The sequence below is a fragment of the Hyla sarda genome, unplaced genomic scaffold (assembly GCF_029499605.1).
Source record: "Hyla sarda isolate aHylSar1 unplaced genomic scaffold, aHylSar1.hap1 scaffold_440, whole genome shotgun sequence".
NCBI classification, from domain to species: Eukaryota; Metazoa; Chordata; class Amphibia; order Anura; family Hylidae; genus Hyla; species Hyla sarda.
The window spans coordinates 15,591-39,037 of NW_026610454.1; the positions used below are offsets into that span (position 1 = coordinate 15,591).

General features: G+C 44.8%; 8 non-coding genes and 1 pseudogene across 8 annotated transcripts; all 9 read left to right on the top strand.

Moving 5' to 3' along the window:
* The first annotated feature begins 1,769 nt into the window (after positions 1-1,769).
* Positions 1,770-1,960, top strand: LOC130334763 (U2 spliceosomal RNA). Its single transcript, XR_008876514.1, has one exon. It is a non-coding gene; the product is annotated as a U2 spliceosomal RNA (small nuclear RNA).
* Positions 1,961-4,038: 2,078 nt separating this feature from the next.
* Positions 4,039-4,229, top strand: LOC130334659 (U2 spliceosomal RNA). Its single transcript, XR_008876427.1, has one exon. It is a non-coding gene; the product is annotated as a U2 spliceosomal RNA (small nuclear RNA).
* Positions 4,230-6,337: 2,108 nt separating this feature from the next.
* LOC130334671 (U2 spliceosomal RNA) lies at positions 6,338-6,528 on the top strand. Its single transcript, XR_008876438.1, has one exon. It is a non-coding gene; the product is annotated as a U2 spliceosomal RNA (small nuclear RNA).
* A 2,098-nt stretch (positions 6,529-8,626) lies between these two features.
* On the top strand, positions 8,627-8,817 carry LOC130334683 (U2 spliceosomal RNA). Its single transcript, XR_008876449.1, has one exon. It is a non-coding gene; the product is annotated as a U2 spliceosomal RNA (small nuclear RNA).
* A 2,074-nt stretch (positions 8,818-10,891) lies between these two features.
* LOC130334695 (U2 spliceosomal RNA) lies at positions 10,892-11,082 on the top strand. Its single transcript, XR_008876460.1, has one exon. It is a non-coding gene; the product is annotated as a U2 spliceosomal RNA (small nuclear RNA).
* Positions 11,083-13,161: 2,079 nt separating this feature from the next.
* Positions 13,162-13,352, top strand: LOC130334707 (U2 spliceosomal RNA). The gene has a single exon (XR_008876471.1). It is a non-coding gene; the product is annotated as a U2 spliceosomal RNA (small nuclear RNA).
* A 2,086-nt stretch (positions 13,353-15,438) lies between these two features.
* On the top strand, positions 15,439-15,598 carry LOC130334715 (U2 spliceosomal RNA; annotated as a pseudogene).
* Positions 15,599-20,587: 4,989 nt separating this feature from the next.
* Positions 20,588-20,786, top strand: LOC130334712 (U2 spliceosomal RNA). Its single transcript, XR_008876475.1, has one exon. It is a non-coding gene; the product is annotated as a U2 spliceosomal RNA (small nuclear RNA).
* Positions 20,787-22,885: 2,099 nt separating this feature from the next.
* LOC130334720 (U2 spliceosomal RNA) lies at positions 22,886-23,076 on the top strand. The gene has a single exon (XR_008876476.1). It is a non-coding gene; the product is annotated as a U2 spliceosomal RNA (small nuclear RNA).
* The last annotated feature ends 371 nt before the right edge of the window (positions 23,077-23,447 follow it).

Below are 23,447 nucleotides of genomic sequence, written 5' to 3' on the forward strand. Positions count from 1 at the left end.
GTTCCTAATTGACAAAATAAGATTAATGCTTATGAAGAAATATAAAATCTCATCCCTTCCCCAATATCGCGCCACACCCCTACCCCTTAATTCCCTGGTTGAACTTGATGGACATATGTCTTTTTTCGACCGTACTAACTATGTAACTATGTAACATAACATGGGGGGGGGTAGGGGTCTCCTGGCTGTTCACACAGGTGTGTCATTGCTGTACATTGACCATGCATTGCTTCTGTGGTATTGCAAAGGCAAAGACAAATGCTTCCAGCCATCCATTGCACTAATGGATTGGTCATCAGCTGGCTGTCTATGTCCCGCATCAATATAGACCAAAGTACAGAGGGTTAGGCTATGCTATTGTGCACCTACCTGATGCATCAGAAGGTGCGAGGCCCTTGCTAAATTCTGTGCACAGACTTTGAGATCTATACTTTAGACTGTATCTAAACCTGCTCCAACATGGACTGACATTCTGGCCTACTTTCAGCCGATGCGACTTGTCTGTCGCTGAACAGTCGCTTTTTATGTATTCAGCACCTATGTATAATGTTGTAAAAATGCTCTAGAAGCTAAAGTCGCAGAAATGTCACACATATTTGGCCTGCAACTTTCTGTGCGACAAATTCAGACAGGAAAAATCAGTATAAATCCTTAGAAAATTATCCCCCAGTGTCTCCATCTGCTGGCGGTATTGAATAAGCATTGCTGCACTGATGGGGTATGCATTAGACGAAAAAAAAGAAGAAAAAGAAGAATAATACGCCCAGAAAAGAGGCGAAAAGGAGAAAAACGTAAAAAAACGTGAAAAAAAAGTAAGAGGAAGAGAAGGGAAAAAAAGGTGGAAATGGGTTTAAAAGTGATTTCGGCGGAGAAATATATATATATATATATATATACGCGCACACACACACATATATATAAACATATTCTCCGTTGAGATATTGCAGCCGCTGCTGTGTCCAGGCCCAGGAGCCTTAGCACTGTGCTGTGATGTCACTCAATACCACTGACATCACTAGGTGTAAACAACATCTCTCCTTTGCTGTGTATGTGACTATGGAGCTGTTTGGTGATGTCGTCTATTATGGCCTTCATAGAAGCAACAGGAGATTGTTGCATCCATCTAGAACCCTCAGAACTACAGTGCTATGATGTCACTCACTTCCACAGGCCTTGCAGAGTGTAAACAACAACAACCCAGCTTTGTTGTGTATGTAACCATAGGGATTTGTGATGTCACCTAGAACCTTCACAGCAGCGACAGCTTTATGAGGAGCATCAGCACTGCTCTGCCTGAGCAGAACCATCACCGCCATAGGTTGTCAAATAACCCGGGTTTAACCCACACAGGTAAGTCCAATGGGGTGCAGGCATGTCCTCTATGCTTACAGCTTCCCGTGGGTGTTGGTTTGATACCGTTTGGGGACAGCCAAGGAGGCATCTGCAGGCAACAAAGGTAGGTGTGTGCTTGTGTGTGTGTTTCCTATGCAGATCCTAAGCCCAGTGTCACATGCAAGTAGGAGGAGTAAGAAGGGTTCCTGGCAAATCCGGGTTATGGATTGCATTTAAAAAGGCCCCGTGGGAGTGCAATGGGCCCCTGTCTTGCTGCTTAGCAATAATGGTATGGGTTTAGGTTCTGCTGTGTGTACTGGTGGTTGACTGCCCCCCAGCCCAGAGTGTGCATGGAAAATTGTCTGGCAGCCTCCCTGACAGCAAGCAGTGATAGTGCCCATGAAGGGCACCTTGTTGGGCCCGCCCCTTTCACGGTTATCGCTTCTCGGCCTTTTGGCTAAGATCAAGTGTAGTATCTGTTCTTATCAGTTTAATATCTGATACGTCCCCTATCTGGGGACCATATATTAAATGGATTTTTGAGAACGGGGGCCGATTTCGAAGCTTGCTTCCGTCGCCCTATGCATTGACCCGATATGGCAGTATCTTCGGGTACAGTGCACCACCCCCTTACAGGGTTAAAAAGAAAGATTCCTACTTTCATTGCTACCTGCTTGCTGGCTAGCCAGCTAGCCAGCCCTGTGGGCCTTGCTGCTGCTGCAGCCAAAAAACAAAAGGTGGTGCTGCTGCTGCTTCTGCTTCTGCTTGTGTCTGGCCGCTGTTGGAGCATCCAGGCACAGGACTTCTGCTGCTGCTGACTAAATGGCCTCCTTAATTGGATCATTTGAGTAGCCAGCACACCTGTGCAGGTAGGGCATGACATGATAGGCAGCTGCCTTGATAGCGGGTGGGTGCTGAATGTTCCTAATTGACAAAATAAGATTAATGCTTATGAAGAAATATAAAATCTCATCCCTTCCCCAATATCGCGCCACACCCCTACCCCTTAATTCCCTGGTTGAACTTGATGGACATATGTCTTTTTTCGACCGTACTAACTATGTAACTATGTAACATAACATGGGGGGGGGGGGTCTCCTGGCTGTTCACACAGGTGTGTCATTGCTGTACATTGACCATGCATTGCTTCTGTGGTATTGCAAAGGCAAAGACAAATGCTTCCAGCCATCCATTGCACTAATGGATTGGTCATCAGCTGGCTGTCTATGTCCCGCATCAATATAGACCAAAGTACAGAGGGTTAGGCTATGCTATTGTGCACCTACCTGATGCATCAGAAGGTGCGAGGCCCTTGCTAAATTCTGTGCACAGACTTTGAGATCTATACTTTAGACTGTATCTAAACCTGCTCCAACATGGACTGACATTCTGGCCTACTTTCAGCCGATGCGACTTGTCTGTCGCTGAACAGTCGCTTTTTATGTATTCAGCACCTATGTATAATGTTGTAAAAATGCTCTAGAAGCTAAAGTCGCAGAAATGTCACACATATTTGGCCTGCAACTTTCTGTGCGACAAATTCAGACAGGAAAAATCAGTATAAATCCTTAGAAAATTATCCCCCAGTGTCTCCATCTGCTGGCGGTATTGAATAAGCATTGCTGCACTGATGGGGTATGCATTAGACGAAAAAAAAGAAGAAAAAGAAGAATAATACGCCCAGAAAAGAGGCGAAAAGGAGAAAAACGTAAAAAAACGTGAAAAAAAAGTAAGAGGAAGAGAAGGGAAAAAAAGGTGGAAATGGGTTTAAAAGTGATTTCGGCGGAGAAATATATATATATATATATATATATATATATATATATATATATACGCGCACACACACACATATATATAAACGTATTCTCCGTTGAGATATTGCAGCCGCTGCTGTGTCCAGGCCCAGGAGCCTTAGCACTGTGCTGTGATGTCACTCAATACCACTGACATCACTAGGTGTAAACAACATCTCTCCTTTGCTGTGTATGTGACTATGGAGCTGTTTGGTGATGTCGTCTATTATGGCCTTCATAGAAGCAACAGGAGATTGTTGCATCCATCTAGAACCCTCAGAACTACAGTGCTATGATGTCACTCACTTCCACAGGCCTTGCAGAGTGTAAACAACAACAACCCAGCTTTGTTGTGTATGTAACCATAGGGATTTGTGATGTCACCTAGAACCTTCACAGCAGCGACAGCTTTATGAGGAGCATCAGCACTGCTCTGCCTGAGCAGAACCATCACCGCCATAGGTTGTCAAATAACCCGGGTTTAACCCACACAGGTAAGTCCAATGGGGCGCAGGCATGTCCTCTATGCTTACAGCTTCCCGTGGGTGTTGGTTTGATACCGTTTGGGGACAGCCAAGGAGGCATCTGCAGGCAACAAAGGTAGGTGTGTGCTTGTGTGTGTGTTTCCTATGCAGATCCTAAGCCCAGTGTCACATGCAAGTAGGAGGAGTAAGAAGGGTTCCTGGCAAATCCGGGTTATGGATTGCATTTAAAAAGGCCCCGTGGGAGTGCAATGGGCCCCTGTCTTGCTGCTTAGCAATAATGGTATGGGTTTAGGTTCTGCTGTGTGTACTGGTGGTTGACTGCCCCCCAGCCCAGAGTGTGCATGGAAAATTGTCTGGCAGCCTCCCTGACAGCAAGCAGTGATAGTGCCCATGAAGGGCACCTTGTTGGGCCCGCCCCTTTCACGGTTATCGCTTCTCGGCCTTTTGGCTAAGATCAAGTGTAGTATCTGTTCTTATCAGTTTAATATCTGATACGTCCCCTATCTGGGGACCATATATTAAATGGATTTTTGAGAACGGGGGCCGATTTCGAAGCTTGCTTCCGTCGCCCTATGCATTGACCCGATATGGCAGTATCTTCGGGTACAGTGCACCACCCCCTTACAGGGTTAAAAAGAAAGATTCCTACTTTCATTGCTACCTGCTTGCTGGCTAGCCAGCTAGCCAGCCCTGTGGGCCTTGCTGCTGCTGCAGCCAAAAAACAAAAGGTGGTGCTGCTGCTGCTTCTGCTGCTTCTGCTGCTTCTGCTTCTGCTTGTGTCTGGCCGCTGTTGGAGCGTCCAGGCACAGGACTTCTGCTGCTGCTGACTAAATGGCCTCCTTAATTGGATCATTTGAGTAGCCAGCACACCTGTGCAGGTAGGGCATGACATGATAGGCAGCTGCCTTGATAGCGGGTGGGTGCTGAATGTTCCTAATTGACAAAATAAGATTAATGCTTATGAAGAAATATAAAATCTCATCCCTTCCCCAATATCGCGCCACACCCCTACCCCTTAATTCCCTGGTTGAACTTGATGGACATATGTCTTTTTTCGACCGTACTAACTATGTAACTATGTAACATAACATGGGGGGGGTCTCCTGGCTGTTCACACAGGTGTGTCATTGCTGTACATTGACCATGCATTGCTTCTGTGGTATTGCAAAGGCAAAGACAAATGCTTCCAGCCATCCATTGCACTAATGGATTGGTCATCAGCTGGCTGTCTATGTCCCGCATCAATATAGACCAAAGTACAGAGGGTTAGGCTATGCTATTGTGCACCTACCTGATGCATCAGAAGGTGCGAGGCCCTTGCTAAATTCTGTGCACAGACTTTGAGATCTATACTTTAGACTGTATCTAAACCTGCTCCAACATGGACTGACATTCTGGCCTACTTTCAGCCGATGCGACTTGTCTGTCGCTGAACAGTCGCTTTTTATGTATTCAGCACCTATGTATAATGTTGTAAAAATGCTCTAGAAGCTAAAGTCGCAGAAATGTCACACATATTTGGCCTGCAACTTTCTGTGCGACAAATTCAGACAGGAAAAATCAGTATAAATCCTTAGAAAATTATCCCCCAGTGTCTCCATCTGCTGGCGGTATTGAATAAGCATTGCTGCACTGATGGGGTATGCATTAGACGAAAAAAAAGAAGAAAAAGAAGAATAATACGCCCAGAAAAGAGGCGAAAAGGAGAAAAACGTAAAAAAACGTGAAAAAAAAGTAAGAGGAAGAGAAGGGAAAAAAAGGTGGAAATGGGTTTAAAAGTGATTTCGGCGGAGAAATATATATATATATATATATATATATATATATATATATATATATATATATATATATATACGCGCACACACACACATATATATAAACGTATTCTCCGTTGAGATATTGCAGCCGCTGCTGTGTCCAGGCCCAGGAGCCTTAGCACTGTGCTGTGATGTCACTCAATACCACTGACATCACTAGGTGTAAACAACATCTCTCCTTTGCTGTGTATGTGACTATGGAGCTGTTTGGTGATGTCGTCTATTATGGCCTTCATAGAAGCAACAGGAGATTGTTGCATCCATCTAGAACCCTCAGAACTACAGTGCTATGATGTCACTCACTTCCACAGGCCTTGCAGAGTGTAAACAACAACAACCCAGCTTTGTTGTGTATGTAACCATAGGGATTTGTGATGTCACCTAGAACCTTCACAGCAGCGACAGCTTTATGAGGAGCATCAGCACTGCTCTGCCTGAGCAGAACCATCACCGCCATAGGTTGTCAAATAACCCGGGTTTAACCCACACAGGTAAGTCCAATGGGGTGCAGGCATGTCCTCTATGCTTACAGCTTCCCGTGGGTGTTGGTTTGATACCGTTTGGGGACAGCCAAGGAGGCATCTGCAGGCAACAAAGGTAGGTGTGTGCTTGTGTGTGTGTTTCCTATGCAGATCCTAAGCCCAGTGTCACATGCAAGTAGGAGGAGTAAGAAGGGTTCCTGGCAAATCCGGGTTATGGATTGCATTTAAAAAGGCCCCGTGGGAGTGCAATGGGCCCCTGTCTTGCTGCTTAGCAATAATGGTATGGGTTTAGGTTCTGCTGTGTGTACTGGTGGTTGACTGCCCCCCAGCCCAGAGTGTGCATGGAAAATTGTCTGGCAGCCTCCCTGACAGCAAGCAGTGATAGTGCCCATGAAGGGCACCTTGTTGGGCCCGCCCCTTTCACGGTTATCGCTTCTCGGCCTTTTGGCTAAGATCAAGTGTAGTATCTGTTCTTATCAGTTTAATATCTGATACGTCCCCTATCTGGGGACCATATATTAAATGGATTTTTGAGAACGGGGGCCGATTTCGAAGCTTGCTTCCGTCGCCCTATGCATTGACCCGATATGGCAGTATCTTCGGGTACAGTGCACCACCCCCTTACAGGGTTAAAAAGAAAGATTCCTACTTTCATTGCTACCTGCTTGCTGGCTAGCCAGCTAGCCAGCCCTGTGGGCCTTGCTGCTGCTGCAGCCAAAAAACAAAAGGTGGTGCTGCTGCTGCTTCTGCTGCTTCTGCTTCTGCTTGTGTCTGGCCGCTGTTGGAGCGTCCAGGCACAGGACTTCTGCTGCTTCTGACTAAATGGCCTCCTTAATTGGATCATTTGAGTAGCCAGCACACCTGTGCAGGTAGGGCATGACATGATAGGCAGCTGCCTTGATAGCGGGTGGGTGCTGAATGTTCCTAATTGACAAAATAAGATTAATGCTTATGAAGAAATATAAAATCTCATCCCTTCCCCAATATCGCGCCACACCCCTACCCCTTAATTCCCTGGTTGAACTTGATGGACATATGTCTTTTTTCGACCGTACTAACTATGTAACTATGTAACATAACATGGGGGGGGGGGGGGGGGGGGGTCTCCTGGCTGTTCACACAGGTGTGTCATTGCTGTACATTGACCATGCATTGCTTCTGTGGTATTGCAAAGGCAAAGACAAATGCTTCCAGCCATCCATTGCACTAATGGATTGGTCATCAGCTGGCTGTCTATGTCCCGCATCAATATAGACCAAAGTACAGAGGGTTAGGCTATGCTATTGTGCACCTACCTGATGCATCAGAAGGTGCGAGGCCCTTGCTAAATTCTGTGCACAGACTTTGAGATCTATACTTTAGACTGTATCTAAACCTGCTCCAACATGGACTGACATTCTGGCCTACTTTCAGCCGATGCGACTTGTCTGTCGCTGAACAGTCGCTTTTTATGTATTCAGCACCTATGTATAATGTTGTAAAAATGCTCTAGAAGCTAAAGTCGCAGAAATGTCACACATATTTGGCCTGCAACTTTCTGTGCGACAAATTCAGACATGAAAAATCAGTATAAATCCTTAGAAAATTATCCCCCAGTGTCTCCATCTGCTGGCGGTATTGAATAAGCATTGCTGCACTGATGGGGTATGCATTAGACGAAAAAAAAGAAGAAAAAGAAGAATAATACGCCCAGAAAAGAGGCGAAAAGGAGAAAAACGTAAAAAAACGTGAAAAAAAAGTAAGAGGAAGAGAAGGGAAAAAAAGGTGGAAATGGGTTTAAAAGTGATTTCGGCGGAGAAATATATATATATATATATATATATATATATATATATATATATATACGCGCACACACACACATATATATAAACGTATTCTCCGTTGAGATATTGCAGCCGCTGCTGTGTCCAGGCCCAGGAGCCTTAGCACTGTGCTGTGATGTCACTCAATACCACTGACATCACTAGGTGTAAACAACATCTCTCCTTTGCTGTGTATGTGACTATGGAGCTGTTTGGTGATGTCGTCTATTATGGCCTTCATAGAAGCAACAGGAGATTGTTGCATCCATCTAGAACCCTCAGAACTACAGTGCTATGATGTCACTCACTTCCACAGGCCTTGCAGAGTGTAAACAACAACAACCCAGCTTTGTTGTGTATGTAACCATAGGGATTTGTGATGTCACCTAGAACCTTCACAGCAGCGACAGCTTTATGAGGAGCATCAGCACTGCTCTGCCTGAGCAGAACCATCACCGCCATAGGTTGTCAAATAACCAGGGTTTAACCCACACAGGTAAGTCCAATGGGGTGCAGGCATGTCCTCTATGCTTACAGCTTCCCGTGGGTGTTGGTTTGATACCGTTTGGGGACAGCCAAGGAGGCATCTGCAGGCAACAAAGGTAGGTGTGTGCTTGTGTGTGTGTTTCCTATGCAGATCCTAAGCCCAGTGTCACATGCAAGTAGGAGGAGTAAGAAGGGTTCCTGGCAAATCCGGGTTATGGATTGCATTTAAAAAGGCCCCGTGGGAGTGCAATGGGCCCCTGTCTTGCTGCTTAGCAATAATGGTATGGGTTTAGGTTCTGCTGTGTGTACTGGTGGTTGACTGCCCCCCAGCCCAGAGTGTGCATGGAAAATTGTCTGGCAGCCTCCCTGACAGCAAGCAGTGATAGTGCCCATGAAGGGCACCTTGTTGGGCCCGCCCCTTTCACGGTTATCGCTTCTCGGCCTTTTGGCTAAGATCAAGTGTAGTATCTGTTCTTATCAGTTTAATATCTGATACGTCCCCTATCTGGGGACCATATATTAAATGGATTTTTGAGAACGGGGGCCGATTTCGAAGCTTGCTTCCGTCGCCCTATGCATTGACCCGATATGGCAGTATCTTCGGGTACAGTGCACCACCCCCTTACAGGGTTAAAAAGAAAGATTCCTACTTTCATTGCTACCTGCTTGCTGGCTAGCCAGCTAGCCAGCCCTGTGGGCCTTGCTGCTGCTGCAGCCAAAAAACAAAAGGTGGTGCTGCTGCTGCTTCTGCTGCTTCTGCTTCTGCTTGTGTCTGGCCGCTGTTGGAGCGTCCAGGCACAGGACTTCTGCTGCTGCTGACTAAATGGCCTCCTTAATTGGATCATTTGAGTAGCCAGCACACCTGTGCAGGTAGGGCATGACATGATAGGCAGCTGCCTTGATAGCGGGTGGGTGCTGAATGTTCCTAATTGACAAAATAAGATTAATGCTTATGAAGAAATATAAAATCTCATCCCTTCCCCAATATCGCGCCACACCCCTACCCCTTAATTCCCTGGTTGAACTTGATGGACATATGTCTTTTTTCGACCGTACTAACTATGTAACTATGTAACATAACATGGGGGGGGTCTCCTGGCTGTTCACACAGGTGTGTCATTGCTGTACATTGACCATGCATTGCTTCTGTGGTATTGCAAAGGCAAAGACAAATGCTTCCAGCCATCCATTGCACTAATGGATTGGTCATCAGCTGGCTGTCTATGTCCCGCATCAATATAGACCAAAGTACAGAGGGTTAGGCTATGCTATTGTGCACCTACCTGATGCATCAGAAGGTGCGAGGCCCTTGCTAAATTCTGTGCACAGACTTTGAGATCTATACTTTAGACTGTATCTAAACCTGCTCCAACATGGACTGACATTCTGGCCTACTTTCAGCCGATGCGACTTGTCTGTCGCTGAACAGTCGCTTTTTATGTATTCAGCACCTATGTATAATGTTGTAAAAATGCTCTAGAAGCTAAAGTCGCAGAAATGTCACACATATTTGGCCTGCAACTTTCTGTGCGACAAATTCAGACAGGAAAAATCTGTATAAATCCTTAGAAAATTATCCCCCAGTGTCTCCATCTGCTGGCGGTATTGAATAAGCATTGCTGCACTGATGGGGTATGCATTAGACGAAAAAAAAGAAGAAAAAGAAGAATAATACGCCCAGAAAAGAGGCGAAAAGGAGAAAAACGTAAAAAAACGTGAAAAAAAAGTAAGAGGAAGAGAAGGGAAAAAAGGTGGAAATGGGTTTAAAAGTGATTTCGGCGGAGAAATATATATATATATATATATATATATATATATATACGCGCACACACACACATATATATAAACGTATTCTCCGTTGAGATATTGCAGCCGCTGCTGTGTCCAGGCCCAGGAGCCTTAGCACTGTGCTGTGATGTCACTCAATACCACTGACATCACTAGGTGTAAACAACATCTCTCCTTTGCTGTGTATGTGACTATGGAGCTGTTTGGTGATGTCGTCTATTATGGCCTTCATAGAAGCAACAGGAGATTGTTGCATCCATCTAGAACCCTCAGAACTACAGTGCTATGATGTCACTCACTTCCACAGGCCTTGCAGAGTGTAAACAACAACAACCCAGCTTTGTTGTGTATGTAACCATAGGGATTTGTGATGTCACCTAGAACCTTCACAGCAGCGACAGCTTTATGAGGAGCATCAGCACTGCTCTGCCTGAGCAGAACCATCACCGCCATAGGTTGTCAAATAACCCGGGTTTAACCCACACAGGTAAGTCCAATGGGGTGCAGGCATGTCCTCTATGCTTACAGCTTCCCGTGGGTGTTGGTTTGATACCGTTTGGGGACAGCCAAGGAGGCATCTGCAGGCAACAAAGGTAGGTGTGTGCTTGTGTGTGTGTTTCCTATGCAGATCCTAAGCCCAGTGTCACATGCAAGTAGGAGGAGTAAGAAGGGTTCCTGGCAAATCCGGGTTATGGATTGCATTTAAAAAGGCCCCGTGGGAGTGCAATGGGCCCCTGTCTTGCTGCTTAGCAATAATGGTATGGGTTTAGGTTCTGCTGTGTGTACTGGTGGTTGACTGCCCCCCAGCCCAGAGTGTGCATGGAAAATTGTCTGGCAGCCTCCCTGACAGCAAGCAGTGATAGTGCCCATGAAGGGCACCTTGTTGGGCCCGCCCCTTTCACGGTTATCGCTTCTCGGCCTTTTGGCTAAGATCAAGTGTAGTATCTGTTCTTATCAGTTTAATATCTGATACGTCCCCTATCTGGGGACCATATATTAAATGGATTTTTGAGAACGGGGGCCGATTTCGAAGCTTGCTTCCGTCGCCCTATGCATTGACCCGATATGGCAGTATCTTCGGGTACAGTGCACCACCCCCTTACAGGGTTAAAAAGAAAGATTCCTACTTTCATTGCTACCTGCTTGCTGGCTAGCCAGCTAGCCAGCCCTGTGGGCCTTGCTGCTGCTGCAGCAGCCAAAAAACAAAAGGTGGTGCTGCTGCTGCTTCTGCTGCTTCTGCTTCTGCTTGTGTCTGGCCGCTGTTGGAGCGTCCAGGCACAGGACTTCTGCTGCTGCTGACTAAATGGCCTCCTTAATTGGATCATTTGAGTAGCCAGCACACCTGTGCAGGTAGGGCATGACATGATAGGCAGCTGCCTTGATAGCGGGTGGGTGCTGAATGTTCCTAATTGACAAAATAAGATTAATGCTTATGAAGAAATATAAAATCTCATCCCTTCCCCAATATCGCGCCACACCCCTACCCCTTAATTCCCTGGTTGAACTTGATGGACATATGTCTTTTTTCGACCGTACTAACTATGTAACTATGTAACATAACATGGGGGGGGGGGTCTCCTGGCTGTTCACACAGGTGTGTCATTGCTGTACATTGACCATGCATTGCTTCTGTGGTATTGCAAAGGCAAAGACAAATGCTTCCAGCCATCCATTGCACTAATGGATTGGTCATCAGCTGGCTGTCTATGTCCCGCATCAATATAGACCAAAGTACAGAGGGTTAGGCTATGCTATTGTGCACCTACCTGATGCATCAGAAGGTGCGAGGCCCTTGCTAAATTCTGTGCACAGACTTTGAGATCTATACTTTAGACTGTATCTAAACCTGCTCCAACATGGACTGACATTCTGGCCTACTTTCAGCCGATGCGACTTGTCTGTCGCTGAACAGTCGCTTTTTATGTATTCAGCACCTATGTATAATGTTGTAAAAATGCTCTAGAAGCTAAAGTCGCAGAAATGTCACACATATTTGGCCTGCAACTTTCTGTGCGACAAATTCAGACAGGAAAAATCAGTATAAATCCTTAGAAAATTATCCCCCAGTGTCTCCATCTGCTGGCGGTATTGAATAAGCATTGCTGCACTGATGGGGTATGCATTAGACGAAAAAAAAGAAGAAAAAGAAGAATAATACGCCCAGAAAAGAGGCGAAAAGGAGAAAAACGTAAAAAAACGTGAAAAAAAAGTAAGAGGAAGAGAAGGGAAAAAAAGGTGGAAATGGGTTTAAAAGTGATTTCGGCGGAGAAATATATATATATATATATATATATATATATATACGCGCACACACACACATATATATAAACGTATTCTCCGTTGAGATATTGCAGCCGCTGCTGTGTCCAGGCCCAGGAGCCTTAGCACTGTGCTGTGATGTCACTCAATACCACTGACATCACTAGGTGTAAACAACATCTCTCCTTTGCTGTGTATGTGACTATGGAGCTGTTTGGTGATGTCGTCTATTATGGCCTTCATAGAAGCAACAGGAGATTGTTGCATCCATCTAGAACCCTCAGAACTACAGTGCTATGATGTCACTCACTTCCACAGGCCTTGCAGAGTGTAAACAACAACAACCCAGCTTTGTTGTGTATGTAACCATAGGGATTTGTGATGTCACCTAGAACCTTCACAGCAGCGACAGCTTTATGAGGAGCATCAGCACTGCTCTGCCTGAGCAGAACCATCACCGCCATAGGTTGTCAAATAACCCGGGTTTAACCCACACAGGTAAGTCCAATGGGGTGCAGGCATGTCCTCTATGCTTACAGCTTCCCGTGGGTGTTGGTTTGATACCGTTTGGGGACAGCCAAGGAGGCATCTGCAGGCAACAAAGGTAGGTGTGTGCTTGTGTGTGTGTTTCCTATGCAGATCCTAAGCCCAGTGTCACATGCAAGTAGGAGGAGTAAGAAGGGTTCCTGGCAAATCCGGGTTATGGATTGCATTTAAAAAGGCCCCGTGGGAGTGCAATGGGCCCCTGTCTTGCTGCTTAGCAATAATGGTATGGGTTTAGGTTCTGCTGTGTGTACTGGTGGTTGACTGCCCCCCAGCCCAGAGTGTGCATGGAAAATTGTCTGGCAGCCTCCCTGACAGCAAGCAGTGATAGTGCCCATGAAGGGCACCTTGTTGGGCCCGCCCCTTTCACGGTTATCGCTTCTCGGCCTTTTGGCTAAGATCAAGTGTAGTATCTGTTCTTATCAGTTTAATATCTGATACGTCCCCTATCTGGGGACCATATATTAAATGGATTTTTGAGAACGGGGGCCGATTTCGAAGCTTGCTTCCGTCGCCCTATGCATTGACCCGATATGGCAGTATCTTCGGGTACAGTGCACCACCCCCTTACAGGGTTAAAAAGAAAGATTCCTACTTTCATTGCTACCTGCTTGCTGGCTAGCCAGCTAGCCAGCCCTGTGGGCCTTGCTGCTGCTGCAGCCAAAAAACAAAAGGTGGTGCTGCTGCTGCTTCTGCTGCTTCTGCTTCTGCTTGTGTCTGGCCGCTGTTGGAGCGTCCAGGCACAGGACTTCTGCTGCTGCTGACTAAATGGCCTCCTTAATTGGATCATTTGAGTAGCCAGCACACCTGTGCAGGAAGGGCATGACATGATAGGCAGCTGCCTTGATAGCGGGTGGGTGCTGAATGTTCCTAATTGACAAAATAAGATTAATGCTTATGAAGAAATATAAAATCTCATCCCTTCCCCAATATCGTGCCACACCCCTACCCCTTAATTCCCTGGTTGAACTTGATGGACATATGTCTTTTTTCGACCGTACTAACTATGTAACTATGTAACATAACATGGGGGGGGGGGGTCTCCTGGCTGTTCACACAGGTGTGTCATTGCTGTACATTGACCATGCATTGCTTCTGTGGTATTGCAAAGGCAAAGACAAATGCTTCCAGCCATCCATTGCACTAATGGATTGGTCATCAGCTGGCTGTCTATGTCCCGCATCAATATAGACCAAAGTACAGAGGGTTAGGCTATGCTATTGTGCACCTACCTGATGCATCAGAAGGTGCGAGGCCCTTGCTAAATTCTGTGCACAGACTTTGAGATCTATACTTTAGACTGTATCTAAACCTGCTCCAACATGGACTGACATTCTGGCCTACTTTCAGCCGATGCGACTTGTCTGTCGCTGAACAGTCGCTTTTTATGTATTCAGCACCTATGTATAATGTTGTAAAAATGCTCTAGAAGCTAAAGTCGCAGAAATGTCACACATATTTGGCCTGCAACTTTCTGTGCGACAAATTCAGACAGGAAAAATCAGTATAAATCCTTAGAAAATTATCCCCCAGTGTCTCCATCTGCTGGCGGTATTGAATAAGCATTGCTGCACTGATGGGGTATGCATTAGACGAAAAAAAAGAAGAAAAAGAAGAATAATACGCCCAGAAAAGAGGCGAAAAGGAGAAAAACGTAAAAAAACGTGAAAAAAAAGTAAGAGGAAGAGAAGGGAAAAAAAGGTGGAAATGGGTTTAAAAGTGATTTCGGCGGAGAATATATATATATATATATATATATATATATATATATATATATACGCGCACACACACACATATATATAAACGTATTCTCCGTTGAGATATTGCAGCCGCTGCTGTGTCCAGGCCCAGGAGCCTTAGCACTGTGCTGTGATGTCACTCAATACCACTGACATCACTAGGTGTAAACAACATCTCTCCTTTGCTGTGTATGTGACTATGGAGCTGTTTGGTGATGTCGTCTATTATGGCCTTCATAGAAGCAACAGGAGATTGTTGCATCCATCTAGAACCCTCAGAACTACAGTGCTATGATGTCACTCACTTCCACAGGCCTTGCAGAGTGTAAACAACAACAACCCAGCTTTGTTGTGTATGTAACCATAGGGATTTGTGATGTCACCTAGAACCTTCACAGCAGCGACAGCTTTATGAGGAGCATCAGCACTGCTCTGCCTGAGCAGAACCATCACCGCCATAGGTTGTCAAATAACCCGGGTTTAACCCACACAGGTAAGTCCAATGGGGTGCAGGCATGTCCTCTATGCTTACAGCTTCCCGTGGGTGTTGGTTTGATACCGTTTGGGGACAGCCAAGGAGGCATCTGCAGACAACAAAGGTAGGTGTGTGCTTGTGTGTGTGTTTCCTATGCAGATCCTAAGCCCAGTGTCACATGCAAGTAGGAGGAGTAAGAAGGGTTCCTGGCAAATCCGGGTTATGGATTGCATTTAAAAAGGCCCCGTGGGAGTGCAATGGGCCCCTGTCTTGCTGCTTAGCAATAATGGTATGGGTTTAGGTTCTGCTGTGTGTACTGGTGGTTGACTGCCCCCCAGCCCAGAGTGTGCATGGGAAATTGTCTGGCAGCCTCCCTGACAGCAAGCAGTGATAGTGCCCATGAAGGGCACCTTGTTGGGCCCGCCCCTTTCACGGTTATCGCTTCTCGGCCTTTTGGCTAAGATCAAGTGTAGTATCTGTTCTTATCAGTTTTCATGCTGGTGGGGATGGGTGCTGCATGGAGGATGCAGGTGTACCAGGGCTTTCCGGGGCTGGTTCTGAGGAATCAGCTCGACGGCTGCCCCGATGTGACCTGTTCCCTCCGGGTCTCGCCATGAGGCTGAGAGGGTCTAGAGCCGAGGTACTTTTGTGCCTCGGGGAGTGGTGACCCCGAGGTGCCGAAACTCACTGGGAGGATAGGCTCACTGAGTTGAAGCACGGGCACCATAATCTCTTCACCTTGTGGCACTCACCTCTTGATTCCCGGCCTTCTGGCTAGGATCAGAGAAATTTTTATAGATCCGGCCGGATGTCCGGGCAGTATATCTGCACACATTCACTTATTTATTTCTTTTTTTGTCTCACTGTGTCACTTTTTGTGTGTTGTGTGTTCACAGGATTGGTCAGGATGCGGTAGCCCTTCTGGGTGTCCCTCCTGGCGGTCTAGGGGAGGTGTGTGTGGCCATTAGGTTCCGCACCTCCCTGCAAACACCCCGGGTACTCCTGCTTTGGCAGGGTACCTACCGTAATCGGCTCTGCGGGCAGATACCTTGGCTAACGCCAAGGGGGATGCCGGGAGCATTTGTGGTCCCCTAGTAGCTTCGGCGAAAAGGGACATCGAACCTGGAACCTCGCAGGTACCTTTTGGTCCGGAGGCGAAGGGTAAGGTTTGTTGGGGGGCCTCTCTCCTATCGGAGAAGGGCTTGCGATAGACCGCATCCTTTGTGCACGTTTTTTTAGTGTAACACGTTTGCACTTTTTCTTGCACTTTGGGTGAATCGAAAGCACGTTCCTCGGCTTAAAAAAAAAGAAAAAGTGAGGAACATTTGGCAAGAGGCTGTGATATGTGGTATAAAAAGAAGAGAAGTTATGCTGATGCAGCTGGGAATAGAGGAGAACAAAGAGAAAAAGGGGGAGGGAGGTTTGTTCCTGGAGTTGGTGAGAGTGTGAGTGTGAGTGTTAATGTGGCACAGGTGGCTGAGGAAAGTTCTGTGATAGTGGAGCACATTAGTACTCAGGAGAGGTCAGGGGAGGAGGGTGTTTCCACTGCTGTGACTGGTGAGGAGACAGGTGTGGGAGGTGAATTTACCTTGGTGAAAAAGAAAAAAGCAAAAAAAGTGAAAGTGGTGGAGAAAATTGAGACAGTGTATGGTGATGTTCTTTCTAGTGAAGAGGCTATGGATGATATTGAATGTCCAAACCCAATTGTGGGGGAGGAGGAGGGAATGGAAGTTGTTGGGTCATCTCAGAGATCTCTAACACCTGGTCAGAGAGTTTCTCGCAGTAAGGAAGAAGAGGAGGAGGAAGATGAGGATGTGCAGGTTGTGAATAAAAGGTGTAAGACAGGGAGCTGGTCTGAGGATCAGGAAGCCCTTGTTCTTGGTAGTGATAATGAAATAGACAGGGACTCTAACATAGGGTCGCCTGATTGTTTTGCTAGTTTACATAGGAAAGTTGAAGGCCAAAATGTTAATTTCTAAGTTAAGATGGATTTTAAAGCATTTGGTTTTCTTTTCCTAGTTATTATGACTTTGGTTGTAACAACTATTAATGTAAGAAGTATTGAGTCTGAAATTAGGAGAGCTGCAATTTTTGATATTCTTGAGAATGTTAGAAGTGATGTGATATGTTTACAGGAGTGTGCAATAAAGTCAGCACCTTATGCAAATGAGTGGAAGTGTGGGCAGTCCTTCTGGTCCACATGTGCAGAAAACAAAAATGAAGGTGTGGGGATTTTATTGCGAAACAGGGACATTAAAGTTTTAAATTGCCAAATTTTAGTACCTGGTCGGTGTATGGTTTTAATTTTTGAGGTTTTGGGCCAGAGGATGAGAATTTTTAATGTGTATGCTCCAGCAGAAAAACAAGCACGTTTGTCTTTTTTAGAGTCCCTTAAGTTTTTTATCCCTGGTCGTGAAGATACTATTATTGTTGGCGATTTTAACTGCATTAGATCCGTCAATGATCGTGAGAGCTCTGCTGAGGTTAGAACTGATATTACTTCCAATGTTTTAAATCAAATTATTCAAGACTTGCATTTTACTGATGTTGGACTGATGGTTAGCACTGATGAAAGATATACGTACATATCAGATAGTGGCCGCTGTAAATCCCGGATCGATTACATCCTGGTCTCTGATGGGATTAAGGTGGTCCGGTGCAATCAAATGATGTCAACTTTCTCAGACCACAAGATGGTGTCGGCTGAGATAAGTGTCACAGAGTCCCTTCATTTTGGGAGGGGGCTCTGGAAATTAAATGTAAGTCTATTGGAAGATGAGGAAGTAATGGCTGGTTTTAATCATGTGTTTTTATCCTGTGTTTCTAAACAACCTGATTTTAGTAATGTCTTAGTGTGGTGGGAATGGGCTAAAGGAGAGTTTTCTAATTTCTTTAAGATGTTTTGCATAAAGAGAGCACAAGAGAAGAGGAGGAGTGATGAAAGGCTTGTATCCCGGTTAGAGACTCTCTATAAGTTTAAACGTGTTGGTGTGGAGGTGGAGGATGAGATTGTTAAGGTGAAGGGGGAGATGAAAAAAAGGTTGTTGGAAAAGGGAAGGAATATTGTATATAAGTCTAAAGTGCAGCACCTAGAAGAAAATGAGCAGTGTACACGGTATTTCTTTAAAAAATGTTTTAATGCTAAAGGTGTTTTTAAATCTGTTTTTACCCCTACGGGGGAAGTTTTTGGAGAGGAGATGGTGAAGGAGATTGGCAGATTTTATGAGACACTCTTTAGTAATAAGAGCAGAGCCAGTGAGACGGAGATGAATGATTATTGTAATATTTTGGAGAATAATGTTCCTGTTGAAAAAGTAGATTTTTTAATTGATGATGTTAGTGAAGGGGAGATCAAGCAGGCCCTGGATAAGATGGCCAAAGGGAAGACACCAGGCTGTGATGGTCTCCCCGCTGAGTTTTATTCCGCGTTCTGGAATATTTTAAGTAAAGAGTTTACACGGGTGGTGCAATATGTTTTTAACTCAGGTGTTTTAGCTGAATCTATGAAGAAAGGGGTCATAACATTAATTCATAAAAAAGGTGATGGCAGAGATCTTAAAAATTGGAGACCTATAACTTTATTAAATTGTGACTACAAGATAATTGCTAAGATTGTGGCTAATAGACTGAGTGATGTAGTGGACCACCTTGTGGGAGAATACCAAGTTTGTGCAGTACCGAAAAGAAAAATAACAGATAATTTATTGCTTTTAAGAGACTCTATTTATTACAGTAACTTTAACAAGAATGCACTGTTTGTTGAGTCCATAGATTTCGAAAAGGCTTATGATAAGGTTGCACATGATTTTATGTTCATTGCTTTAAAACACTTAGGTATTCCAGAAAAGTTATTATCTGTTATTATGAGTTTTTATCATGGGGTGACAAGTCAGATTTTAGTAAATGGGCATGTGGGGCCTGCTTTTAATGTCTTGTCTGGAGTCAGACAGGGATGCCCACTCTCCCCAATTCTGTTTATATGCATTATAGAGGGCCTGTTGAAGAATGTGCAGAAAGATAAATGTGTGAGTGGTGTTTTTATTCCAGGTAGTGATGGTAGTAAGTTAAAGGTTTTAAGTTATATGGATGATGTGGTTTTTACTTGTACATCCCAAGCAGATCTCAACAGAGTAAATTTGCATGTGAGGATTTTTTGTTGTGTGGCTGGGATGAATGTGAACTGGGGGAAGTGCCAATTATGCAGTTTTGGGAACCAAGAGAATATAGTAGTGGATGGTGTTAAGGAAAAAGAAGACATTGAAGTGCTAGGAGTGATATTTGATAAAGACCTCAAAGGAAAGAAAAGTTATGAGACTTTGGACAGTAAAATTGAGAAGAAGCTATCCTTCTGGAGGTTAAGGAACTTGTCACTTAAAGGGAAAGTTCTTATCATTAAGTCTGTAATCCTACCGCTTCTCTTGTATACGGCTATGGTGCTTCCTCCAGGGAAGTTATGGACTAGGAGAGTCACAAGGAAGCTTTTTGTGTTCTTCTGGGGGTCTAAGATGGAGAAAATGAGAAGAGAAGAAGTGATGAAGAGTATGAATTTGGGCGGATATAACTTTCCAAACATTGATCTGTTTTTAAAGGTGCACTATTTTCTTTTAATTTTTAAATTGATACAGTGCAATAATAGGACGGCAGACATGAGTAAATACCTTGCAGGATGGTTGTTTTCCAAATGGGGCTGGTGTGAGAGGGATTTGAGGAGACCCATAGCACATGTGATACCTACCTTCTATGTGCTCCTCAGGTCTTTCAATGATCAATTTGGTTTGAGCTCTTTAGGTGAACCTGATAAAAAGAAAATAGAACAAGAAATAAGGAAAAATGAGAGATTATATGAAGTACCATTCTGCACTAATGCTCAGTCTGTGAAGATTTGGAAGTTTTTTAAAGTTATTGGACTATCAAACAGACAAAAAGACGTTAGTTGGATGTCCTTTCATGGCTGCCTCCCAACCCGATCTTTTTTAAATGGAAGAGGTTTGAGAATAAGTGACAGATGCCCAAGAGAGGGTTGTGGAGGTAGAGAAGACTTAGTGCACCTTTATTGGGACTGTTTTTATGCAAAATATTTTTTTATGTTTTTAAAGAAGTTTTTAATCCAACTCACTGGATATAACAGTTTTTCTTTTGAGAAAGTTTTTATTGGTCAAGATCTTAGTAAAAAGGAAGATACACGTACTAATTGGATTCTTTTTTCTGTTTTTAAAGAGGTTTTATGGGACTCACGCAATTTGCTTGTTTTTAAAAATGTTGTTATTTCTCCGAGGGAATTGAAAAGATTGTTTTTAGGAAGGATTTTTACTATCTTTCTACTGGACAAAAAGAGAATTGGTGAAGAAGAAGCGGAGAAAATCTGGATGCATACACGATGGAAAAATTTATAAGAAGTACGTAAAGGAGAAAGCTGTAAGTTTTTGACCAATTTCTGTGATTGTTTTTGACATGTTTTTTTGTTTTGTTGTTTGGTCACTTTTTCTTGGCACTCGGTTCCCTTAGTTAGTTTTTTCCGTATGATGTTTTTTCAGATATTGTTTTAAGTGACGAGTCTTGGTAGGTGACCTGATGATCGTCCAAACAATAGTCTGTAACTGAGGAAAAAGAAAAAAAAAAAAAAAAAAAAAAATCTGTTCTTATCAGTTTAATATCTGATACGTCCCCTATCTGGGGACCATATATTAAATGGATTTTTGAGAACGGGGGCCGATTTCGAAGCTTGCTTCCGTCGCCCTATGCATTGACCCGATATGGCAGTATCTTCGGGTACAGTGCACCACCCCCTTACAGGGTTAAAAAGAAAGATTCCTACTTTCATTGCTACCTGCTTGCTGGCTAGCCAGCTAGCCAGCCCTGTGGGCCTTGCTGCTGCTGCAGCCAAAAAACAAAAGGTGGTGCTGCTGCTGCTTCTGCTGCTTCTGCTGCTTCTGCTTCTGCTTGTGTCTGGCCGCTGTTGGAGCGTCCAGGCACAGGACTTCTGCTGCTGCTGACTAAATGGCCTCCTTAATTGGATCATTTGAGTAGCCAGCACACCTGTGCAGGTAGGGCATGACATGATAGGCAGCTGCCTTGATAGCGGGTGGGTGCTGAATGTTCCTAATTGACAAAATAAGATTAATGCTTATAAAGAAATATAAAATCTCATCCCTTCCCCAATATCGCGCCACACCCCTACCCCTTAATTCCCTGGTTGAACTTGATGGACATATGTCTTTTTTCGACCGTACTAACTATGTAACTATGTAACATAACATGGGGGGGGGGGGGTCTCCTGGCTGTTCACACAGGTGTGTCATTGCTGTACATTGACCATGCATTGCTTCTGTGGTATTGCAAAGGCAAAGACAAATGCTTCCAGCCATCCATTGCACTAATGGATTGGTCATCAGCTGGCTGTCTATGTCCCGCATCAATATAGACCAAAGTACAGAGGGTTAGGCTATGCTATTGTGCACCTACCTGATGCATCAGAAGGTGCGAGGCCCTTGCTAAATTCTGTGCACAGACTTTGAGATCTATACTTTAGACTGTATCTAAACCTGCTCCAACATGGACTGACATTCTGGCCTACTTTCAGCCGATGCGACTTGTCTGTCGCTGAACAGTCGCTTTTTATGTATTCAGCACCTATGTATAATGTTGTAAAAATGCTCTAGAAGCTAAAGTCGCAGAAATGTCACACATATTTGGCCTGCAACTTTCTGTGCGACAAATTCAGACAGGAAAAATCAGTATAAATCCTTAGAAAATTATCCCCCAGTGTCTCCATCTGCTGGCGGTATTGAATAAGCATTGCTGCACTGATGGGGTATGCATTAGACGAAAAAAAAGAAGAAAAAGAAGAATAATACGCCCAGAAAAGAGGCGAAAAGGAGAAAAACGTAAAAAAACGTGAAAAAAAAGTAAGAGGAAGAGAAGGGAAAAAAAGGTGGAAATGGGTTTAAAAGTGATTTCGGCGGAGAAATATATATATATATATATATATATATATATATATATATATATATATACGCGCACACACACACATATATATAAACGTATTCTCCGTTGAGATATTGCAGCCGCTGCTGTGTCCAGGCCCAGGAGCCTTAGCACTGTGCTGTGATGTCACTCAATACCACTGACATCACTAGGTGTAAACAACATCTCTCCTTTGCTGTGTATGTGACTATGGAGCTGTTTGGTGATGTCGTCTATTATGGCCTTCATAGAAGCAACAGGAGATTGTTGCATCCATCTAGAACCCTCAGAACTACAGTGCTATGATGTCACTCACTTCCACAGGCCTTGCAGACTGTAAACAACAACAACCCAGCTTTGTTGTGTATGTAACCATAGGGATTTGTGATGTCACCTAGAACCTTCACAGCAGCGACAGCTTTATGAGGAGCATCAGCACTGCTCTGCCTGAGCAGAACCATCACCGCCATAGGTTGTCAAATAACCCGGGTTTAACCCACACAGGTAAGTCCAATGGGGTGCAGGCATGTCCTCTATGCTTACAGCTTCCCGTGGGTGTTGGTTTGATACCGTTTGGGGACAGCCAAGGAGGCATCTGCAGGCAACAAAGGTAGGTGTGTGCTTGTGTGTGTTTCCTATGCAGATCCTAAGCCCAGTGTCACATGCAAGTAGGAGGAGTAAGAAGGGTTCCTGGCAAATCCGGGTTATGGATTGCATTTAAAAAGGCCCCGTGGGAGTGCAATGGGCCCCTGTCTTGCTGCTTAGCAATAATGGTATGGGTTTAGGTTCTGCTGTGTGTACTGGTGGTTGACTGCCCCCCAGCCCAGAGTGTGCATGGAAAATTGTCTGGCAGCCTCCCTGACAGCAAGCAGTGATAGTGCCCATGAAGGGCACCTTGTTGGGCCCGCCCCTTTCACGGTTATCGCTTCTCGGCCTTTTGGCTAAGATCAAGTGTAGTATCTGTTCTTATCAGTTTAATATCTGATACGTCCCCTATCTGGGGACCATATATTAAATGGATTTTTGAGAACGGGGGCCGATTTCGAAGCTTGCTTCCGTCGCCCTATGCATTGACCCGATATGGCAGTATCTTCGGGTACAGTGCACCACCCCCTTACAGGGTTAAAAAGAAAGATTCCTACTTTCATTGCTACCTGCTTGCTGGCTAGCCAGCTAGCCAGCCCTGTGGGCCTTGCTGCTGCTGCAGCCAAAAAACAAAAGGTGGTGCTGCTGCTGCTTCTGCTGCTTCTGCTTCTGCTTGTGTCTGGCCGCTGTTGGAGCGTCCAGGCACAGGACTTCTGCTGCTGCTGACTAAATGGCCTCCTTAATTGGATCATTTGAGTAGCCAGCACACCTGTGCAGGTAGGGCATGACATGATAGGCAGCTGCCTTGATAGCGGGTGGGTGCTGAATGTTCCTAATTGACAAAATAAGATTAATGCTTATGAAGAAATATAAAATCTCATCCCTTCCCCAATATCGC